Raw genomic sequence first — 12,051 nt, 5'->3', positions numbered from 1 at the left:
TTAAGAATACATGTATTTCCATATTTTTAAACACATCAACTAAGCAAATTATTCACCCAGATCCATTTAAAATCAAGCTTGACTCACAGTGTGATCTTAGGCACATGACCAGGATGTTACATGTAATCTACCATGTCTGTCTCTGCATGCAGTATGTGTGTCTCTGCTCATACTATTTCACTGTCTCTACTGGCAGAAAACAGACCACATATATATATATAAGCAAGACATAACATTCCTTTTTCATTTTAACGGCACACCCTGGATCTTGATTGCACAGCTTAGAGCCTATTTGTGTAGTAAAAGGCCTAACAGACATGCTGCCTAATATTCCCTACAAGTACATATGCTAAAGCCTAACTGAATTTAAGGAAACATGTATTTCCATATTTTTAAACACATCAACTAAGCAAATTATTCACCCAGATCCATTTAAAATCAAGCGTGACTCACAGTGTGCTCTTTGGCACATGGCCAGGATGTTACATGTAATCTACCATGTCTGTCTCTGCATGCAGTATGTGTGTCTCTGCTCATACTATTTCACTCTCTCTACTGGCAAAAAACAGACCACATATATATAAGCAAGACATAACATTCCTTTTTCATTTCAACGGCACACCCTGGATCTTGATTGCACAGCATAGAGCCTATTTGTGAAGTAAGAGGCCTAACAGACATGCTGCCTAAGATTCCCTACTATACATATGCTAAAGCCTAACTGACTTTAAGAAAACATGTATTTCCATATTTTTAAACACATCAACTAAGCAAATTTATTCACCCAGATCCATTTAAAATCAAGCTTGACTCACAGTGTGCTCTTAGGCACATGACCAGGATGTTACATGTAATCTACCATGTCTGTCTCTGCATGCAGTATGTGTGTCTCTGCTCATACTATTTCACTGTCTTCACTGGCAAAAAACAGACCACATATATATAAGCAAGACATAACATTCCTTTTTCATTTCAACGGCACACCCTGGATCTTGATTGCACAGCTTAGAGCCTATTTGTGAAGTAACAGGCCTAACAGACATGCTGCCTAAGATTCCCTACTAGTACATATGCTAAAGCCTGACTGACTTTAAGAAAACATGTATTTCCATATTTTTTAACACACCAACTAAGCAAATTATTCACCCAGATCCATTTAAAATCGAGCTTGACTCACAGTGTGATCTTAGGCACATGAGACACATGTCATAACACACACAAAGAGAGAAATGACACACAGAAAAAGAGAGATTATGCACGTGCAAAGTGACATGAGACACAGGCACAGAGTACCTTTTAAGCTAAGAGAGGCAACCTGTCAGCAGACACAGGTGACATTATTGAAAAATGTGAAAACATAGTTCCTTATTTCACACAGACACTCACTGTAATCCTTGACCAAAATTTAAAAGCCAGACATTTTACCAGAAAACATTTTCCATAGTAAATACTTTTTAACACAGAGCACAGCCCATTTAAATGACCACTACAAAACAAGGCAGAAACCTAACTCATTTCCAAAATACATTTCAAATATGCCCCATTAATTTAACATCATTACAAAAAAACATGACACACAATGCAAGAATAAAGAAGCACAATATGCTTCTTAATCTTCCCCATAGTGCATACAGCAGTCTATCTTTATTAAAAGAATCATTACTCACCTTTAAAAATGCTTTGGAAGATTTAGAACAGTGTCAGTCACACACACCAGATTTTCTTAAGCAGAATCTCTGAATTGCTCCTGAAACACTGCAACCAGAAATGGCCCTGATTCCCTGTAATTCTTCACACATATCCCTGGACTTAACCAATTAAAATTCTTCCCCCACTATTTCAAAACCAAACTAACATTTTAATTGGTTCTACATGTCAACACTTTGAAACTCACATAATATTCACCCATCCCCCCAGTGCTCATTCACCCTGTTACCATGGTAACTCCCACTTAACCCAGCACACAGTTGAAAAGTTCATCATACTATGTTGCAAAAGAATCCAGCAAGGGTGATTGACCTCTCAATGTACTACCTAATCATGTGCAATGTTTCTTTAAATGACTTTTTCTCAACCATTAAAATGACTTCTTTCAAAAAACAAAAGCATGCACCCTAATTTTCAGTGGTGAATTTTAAGAAAGCACCAATCATTTCTTGTTTTTCAAGTGCACTGAATCTCAACCACTTTTTTTTCATAATTCCTACTTTCAAACTGCTATTTCATTTTCACAACTCATCTAAATACAAGCACATCTACCTTCAAGATGCCAAAAGTCTGGTTTGTGGGTCATAGCTTTGTCTACTGGAGTGAAAAATGTGCAAGTAACAGAGGTATTTACAACCTTGATTTACCAAATGTGGACATTGTGTGGATTGGACAGAGAGGATTAAGAAGTCACCAATTGATACCATTGATAAAATCCTTTATGCATCTACCACACCCTGCCATCATAATTGTGCCCTGTGGTGGCAATGACCTGGGCACCTTGACTGGGGTAGTTCTGGAAATGCTTTTAAAGGACATCTTTGGGCAATTGATGTCACTTTTTCCAAAAACTGCCTTGGTATTTTCTAATATATGCCAAAGGCAAAAATGGAACTGGTCCAACCAATTTTGTCCACAGATTGAGAAAGCAAGGAAACATGTGAATAAATCTGTTTCTGCTTTCCTCAGAGACTATGGTATGGGTTCCATTTACCACAACAACTTGCGTTACAAAATGCAAGGCATCTATAGGAGAGATGGTGTACATTTTACAGATGAGGGGAATAGAGTCTTCCTCTTGAATTTGAGACTCTGCATTGGTACCTACTTGTAGGTACAAAAAACACCCACATAAAACAACAGCTCTTTTCAGAGCTACCCTACCTCTAAGCACTCTAAATTATTTTTTTACTATAATTTTTGACACTGTTTTTCCCCGTGGTGCACTCAGGGTGCGTGTACCGGTAAGCGTACATGGGAACGCACCCAGCGCTTACCCCGCAAATTTCTTTTTTAAAAAAAGAAACGTTTTTTTGCCCTTCAGGGTCCTTCTAGGCCTCCCTCAGAAAACCTAGGGGGTCAGGGGGTGGCTACCCTGCCCCCTTTTAATAATTTCCCCCTTTTTATTTTCACCTTTTGTGTCTCGATTCTACCGAGACACAAGATGGCGGACACTCCGGACTGTTTAGAATGTTGACAGACACCCGAGAGCCAATCAGCTTTCCGCTTGCGCAGTTCCATGGCGCGCCGGTTGCGCTCCCCGGTACGCGTACCGGTAAGCGCTGGAAGCGCGCCTATAGACATATATGTGTTTAACCATTGTTAGATGGTTCAAAAGATGTTGGTGCTTTTGGTTCAGAAGGTTGGGAAACGGACACTTAAGAGTACTATTAAGTAATTTCCAAACTAAGGATTTCACACATACTATTTGGCCATGAGGAATGATATATGAAATAAAAAATGACTATTTCGGGTAAATGTTGTTAGTATAGGTTTGTACATTACTTTATTTAGAGTGTATAAGAAAGAAGTAATAATGTTTTGTTTCTTTGTGATTGTTGGTGACATTCCTTACTTACGTAAAAAATTGCTGTTCGAAAAAGACATTTAAGATATGTTTTTTTCTAATTGTTACATGCTTAATGAAAATGTTGAATGGGTTTTTTAAACACAATCTTTTTGATTGTGTTTTTTTTGGCCCGCTGTCATATGATGAGTAGTATTGAACTCACAGTTTTTAGTGAAATTCAATATATTCTGAGAACAGCAAAATAAAATGTATAACATATTGTACAAATTATTTTGTATTTTGTATTGTGAAATATATATTATAACTCAATTGTTTCTTCTCTTCCACAGATATTATATTTATAAGGTAAGTACAACAAACAAAAAATACTTTTTCATCACTTTCTTACTTCTCTTTCTCTCTATCCTTTCTTCACTCTCTCTCTTACTCCTTTACCTTTCCTCATTTTACTCCTCTTCCCTCATTCTACTTACTCCCCTTCATTCAACTTTACACTCCTTCTCTCACCATCAGTACTCTTCCTTCACCCTCACTCATCTTGTCCAACTCCCTCTTTTCCCTGTCTGTCCCTCGCTTGTCTTTCCTATCTTCCTCCATCACTACCCTTGTCTTGCTGTATCGATCAGTCTCTTCTCACTGCCCCTTACTCTCTTTATATCACATCATCCCTCAGTGACCTTCACTCACTCCACTTCTTTCACTTCCTCACTCCCTTTCGCTTACTCCCCTTTCCTCCATCCGTCTCTAAGTCTCTTCCTCTGTGTCAGTCACTATAACTGATTTACTCCTTCACAGTCCGTCACTCTCCCTCTGTTTGTCTATTTTACTGTCTCCCTCTCTCTCCACAAGTCTCCCTTTTCTTTTCTCTCTCTTTCCATAAATCCTTCTCTCTCACTTTCTTATTTTTCCTTCCTCTTAATAAGCTTCTGTTTCCATCACTCCCCTTCCCTCACCCTTATATCCCTTCCCTCACTGTCACTGCCCTTCATTCAATCTGAGTCCTCTTCCTCCACTGCATGTTCTCTTCTCTCTACATCACTCTCATTCCATTTCTCCTGCACCCATTCCCTCACTCTCCCTCACACTCTTTCACTCTCTCCATCCATACATCCCCTTCCCTTATTCCCCTTTCCTCAATCCCTTTTGGTAACTCTCATTCCTTTAGTCTCTCACTCCTTTCACTCCATTTCTCTCTCCCTCTCTCCGTCTGTCTCACTCAGTCTAACCACTTCATTTCCTGTCAGTCACTCGCTCTTTCTCTCTTTCTCTCTCACTCTTTCCCTCTGTGTTTCTCCCTCACCCTTCCTTTCTTTCCCTTTCTGTTTTTTTCACTTCTACTTTCTTTTGTATTATGAAAAATATATTATAACTCAATTTTTTCTTGTCTTCCACAGATACTATATTTATACAAAAATATTCTATTAAGTTGTCATTATTTATAAGGTAAGTATGACAAACAGAAAATACCCTTTCTCTTGCTTCCATTCCCTCACTCACCCTCACTCTCTTTCACTTACTCCATCCAACAATACCCTTCCCTTATTCCCCTTTCCTCATTCCCTTTTGCTAACTCTCATTCCTTTAGTCTCTCACTCCCCTTCACTCCTTTTCTCTCTCCCTCTGTCTCACTCAGTCTAACCACTTCACTCCCTGTCACTCACTTGCTCTCCCTCTCTTTCTCTCTCACTCTTACCCTCTCTCTCTCCCTGACCCTTCCTTTCTTTCCCTTTCTGTTTCTGTTTCTTTCACTTTTACTTTCTTTTGTATTGTGAATTATATATTATAACTCAATTTTTTCTTGTCTTCCACAGATACTATATTTATAATAAAAAGTACTAATAACTTAAGGTAAGTATGACAAACAAAAAATACCTTTTCATCACTCTATTATTTCTCTATCTCTCATTCCATTTCTTCACTCTCTCACTTACTCACCTTCTTTTTCTTCATCTTACTCCCTTTCCCTCATTCTCCTTACTCCCCTTCATTCACCTTTACACTCCTTCTCTCACTATCAGTACTCTGCCTTCACCCTCACTCACCTTGTCCAACTCCCTCTTTCCCCTCTCTGTCCCTCACTTCTCTTTCCTATCTTCCTCCATCGCTACCCTTGTCTTGCTGTATCACTAAGTTTCTTTTCACTCTCCCCTTACTCTCTTTCCTTCACATCATCCCTCACTCTCTTTCACTCATTCCACTTCTCTCATCCCACCTCACTCTCTTTATCTCACTCCATCCGTCAGTCCGCTTCCTTTACTCCTCTTTCCTCATTCACTTTTGCTAACTCCCATTCCTTTAGTCCCACACTCCCCTTCACTCCATTTCTCTCTTCCTCTCTCCCTCTATCTCACTCAGTCTAACCACCTTACTCCCTCTCAGTCACTTGCTCTCCCTCTCTTTCGCTCTCACTCTCTCTGTCTCTTTCTCTCTCTCACCCTTCCTGTCTTTCTCTTTCTGTTTCCTTCACTCCTACTTTACCCCTCAGTCCTCTTTCCTCTCTCTTAATCTCCTTTCTTCTCTCTCATTCCCCTTTCGTCACCCTCATACCCATTCTCTCACTGTTACTGCCTTTCACTCACCCTTAGTACTTTTCCCTCACTCCCATTCGTTTACTCCCTCCCTTGACTTTTTTTCATCCATGTTTCTCTCCCTGTCTCTCTCTGTCTCATTCATTCTAACTGCCTCACTCCTTCTCAGTTCCTTGCTCTCCTTCGCTCTCATTCTGTCCCTCTCTCTCCCTTACCCTTAAACTCCTTTCCTCTCTCTTTATATCACACTTTCTCTCTTCCTTACTCATTTTCCCTCTCTTAATTTTGTTCCTTCTTTCTCATTCAGCTTCCCTCACCCTAATACTCCTTCCCTAACTGTCACTGCGGTTCACTCACCGTCACTCCCTTCCCCCTCTCCATTTCCTCCTGTCTGTATTTTTCACCCTTTCACTTTCCCATTCCCTTTTCCTCACTCCCCCTCGCTCTCTTTCTCACAGTCTATTCCTTACTCCCCTTCTCTCACTTCCCTTTACTAACTACCTCCATCCCCTCACCTCACTTCACTGTCCCTCACTCCCCATCTCTCACTTTCCCTTACTCCCCTTTTGTCATCCTCATACCCCTTCCCTCACCTTCACTCCACTTCACTTACCTTCACTCTCTTTACTCTGCTCTACTTCTCCCTTTCTATCTCTTACTTCCCTTCCTTGTCTCTGTTCCATGCTCCCCTTTTCTCACTCTTCCTCCCTCACTTTCCTTTTCTTACTGCCCTTTCTTTACTCTTTCTCTCCACTTACCTCACTCCCCTACCCTTAGTCTCCTTGTTTCAGTCACTCTTTGACTCCCCTTTCCTCACTCACCATACTACTCTTTCCTCATTCATTCCATCAGTCCCTTCCTCCCCTACACTCTGTCATTTCAGTCATTCATTTCTACTCTACACATTCATTCAAAAAAAGTATGACACAGTATATAAGAGATATAGCTCTTCGTGGAGAAGTGAAGTGAGTTCTGAAAAGTACTGTTTTTTTTGTCTTTTTTGTTTTGTAATTTTTTTTGTTTTTTAACAATTTTATATTTTTTTGGGATTTTTTAGAACAAAAATAAAAAACAGGTAACAAAAAACTATTCAACAGGAACAAAAAATAATTAAATGAAAAAAAATTATTGGCGGGAGCATTTGTGCTCAGCAATCTTCAGCGCCATTAAAGAATTTCATTGCACATGTTGCAACGGAGGAGGACCTTGGTGAAAAGTGGCCTGATATTAATAGATGACGTAGAAGGAGATGCTCCTCCAGATGACGTGCTGGGGACAGCAGGTGGTAGTTGTGTCACCAGGGCTCTTGTAGAAGCCTGTGCATATTGGTGAGGATGCACATTCCTCACATGCCGCAACATGGTGTGTATGCTGAATGAGTGCTTTTTTTGAGGGTATCCCCTTGACAGCACACTCCCACAGATGGTACAGGATACTTTTGGCGCATTCACCTTTTTCTGCCCCTCAGGAAAAGTGAAAAACTTCCATATGAAGGATTCCTTTGATTTCTTTGCAGGTGGCTGTTGTTGCTCCACATCTGAGTCAGAAGAGGAGGAATCCTGTGGCTGCTGTCTCTCTGCCATCTTTTCAAAAGAAATCCTGGAATAAACTCCAAAGCTGTAACAAAGCAGCAAAGGTCCTTCTCCCAAGAAAAAGAAAGAGATAGTGAGGGAAGTGGGTGGGGTTTCTGAAGATTCTGGAACAGAAACTTCTATAAACCTATCAAAAGTGTTGTTTTCAAATCACATGACTTTACGTGGGCGCACGGTGCGCGACCGTCGCATATAAATGACAATTATCTGATTTCGTAAAAGCTTAAAAACGTGAAAAGGAGGCAGAAAAGAGATTCCATGACCCCCTAGGCCCTCTCATGGGGTCCCAGAAGGACTCCAAAGGGCAAAAAATTTTTTTTTTTTAAATAGCGAGGTGCGCGCACGGTGCTCGCACTGTCGAGGCACAAGAGTGTGAAAAACAATAGTGGAGAACGTGGAAAAGGGGCAGGGTAGAGACTCCCTGACCCCCAGTCTTTCTCAGGGGTCCCTGAAGGACCCCGAAGGGCAAAATAAACATTTAAAAAAAAAACGCGAGGTGGGCGCATGGTGCTCGCACCCCCGAGGCACAAGAGTGTGAAAAACAATAATGGAGAGCGTGGAAAAGGGGTAGGGTAGAGACTTCCTGACCCCCTAGGCTTTCTCAGGGGGTCCCTGAAGGAACCCGAAGGGTCAAAAAACCCCTTTTTTTTTAAATCACGAGGTGCGCGCACGGTGCGCTCACATTGGAAAAAATGTTTAATTAATTGACAAATTTGATTGTTTATATTTTGATTGAAGATGTAGACTATACAATTCGACTTTATACAAATCATAAAAACTAGCTGTGCCGTTGCATATTATAGGATACAGTCAATGTATTACAATATACAAGGGGAGTTTGTTGAAAAATAAATATATAAAAAATTTAAAAATTGATACAGAAATTAGCATTTTTAAAAACCTTTGAAATTCACTGAAAAAACCATAGGTTTAACACGCGTTATTGTTAGGAATTAGCATTGAAAAAACCTTGGAAATTCACTGAAAAAACCATTGGTTTGACACACGTTATAGTTTGACACACGTTATAGTTATTAATTAGCATTTAAAAAACCTTTGAAATTCACTGAAAAAACCATAGGTTTGACACACGTTATAGTTAGGAATTAGCATTTAAAAAACCTTAGAAATTCACTGAAAAAAACATAGGTTTTACATCAGTTATAGTTAGCTGTACATTTTACTCATACAAAACCATTGAAATTCCCCCGTTATAGTTAGTTGTACCCAACAATAACTTGCGCGCCCGCAATCCACTGCTGATGATGTCACATATTACTTCATTCATGACATAGTCAGTGACATCACTGATGACATCACTGATGACATCTCAAATGACATCACTGATGACATCATCCAGTGAATGTGGTTTGCTTTGATATTTAAATATGTATTATAAATACACTACTTTGCATTGAAGAATGAGTGGATATATAAATATAAATGTGTGGATGGTGGATGGTGGATTTAGTAACAGTGTCATTGATTGTTTCCTTGACTAATTTGTAGAGTCTCACTTTATATATTGTGGAGTTACTAAACTGTGTGAAAGTCTTTATTGCTTTGTCTTAATTGCTATGTTAAAGGCTATATTTGTTATTGGTTTCTTAACTGAGTATATGTATGGGTAAATGAATGTCTATGTGGCTTGGTGGGGGGTGTGTGATTGCCAACAAATGTGTGAATAGTTCATTCAGTAGGTATATGAGGTTAAGACTATATGTTATAACAGTTGTTTCAGTGAGTGTATATGTTTATGGGTGTGGTGGTGATGAAATATTTCTCTCAATGGAACATCTCCATTAAACTTGAAAAAAGGCAGTGTATGTGACAGTTATATCTCATTAAGTGTGCCTAAGACTTAGTGATTGTATGAGTCACTATATGGATAACTGTATACTTGTAATAGTGATTTTATAACACACTAAGTGTGAGTTACTATCTATATAAATAGATGAAGTGGTGTTTGTATAAGTGTGTAGGTGAGTAAATGTAAGTATAATCAATTGTTTGCTTAAGTCAAAAGGATGTCTTTATAAGTGAATACAATGTGTGTGTAATGTTGAAATAGGCGTATAAGTATATTTGATAGTGTTCTGTTAATTATTCACTGCATATAACACTGAATCTATAGGTATGTGATTAGATGTGTGTATAGTTCTATGATTCACTGAGTGGGTGTTTTGAAAATACTATTGGTGTAGCAATGGTTTGAAATATGGCACTTTCTATTTTACAGTGAGTGAAAAATAATATACTAGTGTGTGATGAGGTGTATTTCATTGTCACATGGATGATGTCATCAGTGATGTCATCAGTGATGTCATTTGAGATGTCATCAGTGATGTCATCAGTGATGTCACTGACCATGTATTGAATGATGTAATATGTGACATCATCAGCAGTGGATTGCGGGCGCGTGAGTTATAGTGAGTCCAACTAACTATAACGTGGGAATTTCAATGGTTTTGTATGAGTAAAATGTTCAGCTAACTATAACTGGTGTGAAACCTATGGTTTTTTCAGTGAATTTGAAAGGTTTTTTAAATGCTAATTCCTAACTATAACGAGTGTGAAACCTATGTTTTTTTCAGTGAATATATATATATATATATATTCACTGTAAAAACAATCAAAGGTAGAATTAACATTATAGTTAGTAATTGTGATAATATAATAACATATTACTTTCCATTGATAAAAAACTTAGAAATCCACTAAAAAGCCATGCGATAAAGGGACGTAATAGTTAGGTGAAGATTTCACTGAAAGCAGACCAAGGCACTGAAATTCACCAGTTATATTTGCCTCCTACACACGTCTGGGTTCGGTGAAAACTGGGCTTTGCTTATTCCCTCTAGACAGTCACACACAAAGGGAGCTGAGGTTTGTCATTCACATCCTGATGACCCATCACCATGTGCAGGAGGAGCTAACACTTGCTCTCGAATAGGACTGTGCCTGTCGCCACACAAAGAAATGCATTCCCACTGGAATGTGTCTGGAGCCTGGACAGGGACAGGAGGACCTGTTATGTTATGTTATAAGGGTCTCTTCTATAGCGCACGGCTACTCCATGGAGTGTCCCGGCTCTTTGGCAAAGAGAGTTGAAGAAAAAGTGCACAACACAACACTAACCGTAGGCCGAAAAAGAAATTACTGGGAGAAAAGCCAAGTCTTCAGTTCCTTTCTAAAGGACAGCAAACTGTTGGCTTTCCTTAAGGAAATGGGAAGCTCATTCCAGCAACGAGGTGCCAGGTACCGGAAAGAGCGACCTCCAATCCGGGCGCGTCTGATGGTAGGGACAACGGCTTTGGCCAGCAGAGCGGACCTTAGAGTCCTCCTGGGGGCGTAGAAAGCCATACGCATTTCGATGTATTTTGGGCCAATCGAATGGAGGGCCTTAAAAGCAAGGGTCAAGACCTTAAAAGTAATTCTCTTCGAGACCTGTGTACACTTTTTATTTTAAAACTTTATTTTCCATTTGAAACTTACAGTATCAAAAATGTATAGTTACTCACAGTCATATACTTATCTTTGCAAATATGAATTATAACTAGAAATTTCATCAAGGTCTCATACAAGTAACGTCATCCGGACCTGTGTGCACTTCAAATGACCCTTCCAAAAACTTCTCCCCTTCCAGAACCAGGGGTCTGAAGTATAAATACTGGACCTCAAACACCACCATTTTAGTACACATCTGGACCGGTGGATACTCTGGAAGAAGGACTAATGTGATGCTGAAGGGCTGCAACTCAGTGGGACTGCTGCTCTGATAAAACTGCTTTTCTGCTCTGCTTCCCTGCCTGCTGCCTGCATGTCTCTGCCTGTGTGAGAACTGGACTTTCACCACATGAACCCAAAGTGACACTAAGGGCTTGACTGTTTGTCTCCTGCTTTGCTGTCTCACAGACATCAAAGACTTCCTGCAACTCTCCATCCAGCACCTAGAGTCTTCCATCTGTGGGTCCTACTCTTGCCTAAGGTTCCCCCTTCCAAGCCAGGGCCCCAGAAGTGGGTTTCTGTGCTGTTCTGCTTAAAATTCTGCATAGTCCCAACTTTGTGCCAGTCAGAACCAACGCATTTGCCATCAATGACAACCCTGCGCCTTCATCGCCGTGGCTCAATGACGACGCAGGACCTCCAGCACGGCTCGACTACAACAGATGTGCCACTGCCCACATGCAACCAAGGCCCAGTAGTGGCAGGAGGCCCTGTTAGGGCCCTCTTAGTTGCCTCTCCACCACCCTTTTCATGGCAGGCTCACTACCATGAAAGGGGCTGTGGAAACCCAACTCGTAGTATGCTTGATGATGTTGGAAATGACAATATCAGCACATTGGGGCTGGTTTCCAACCGCCTGCACAGCAGGACCCTTGATCTTGGCAGAGTCGGTGGTCTTGTGGTGGTC

Source organism: Lissotriton helveticus, chromosome 4_1 (assembly GCF_964261635.1).
Source record: "Lissotriton helveticus chromosome 4_1, aLisHel1.1, whole genome shotgun sequence".
Lineage (NCBI taxonomy): Eukaryota > Metazoa > Chordata > Amphibia > Caudata > Salamandridae > Lissotriton > Lissotriton helveticus.
Note: the sequence above shows the minus strand (reverse complement) of the source record.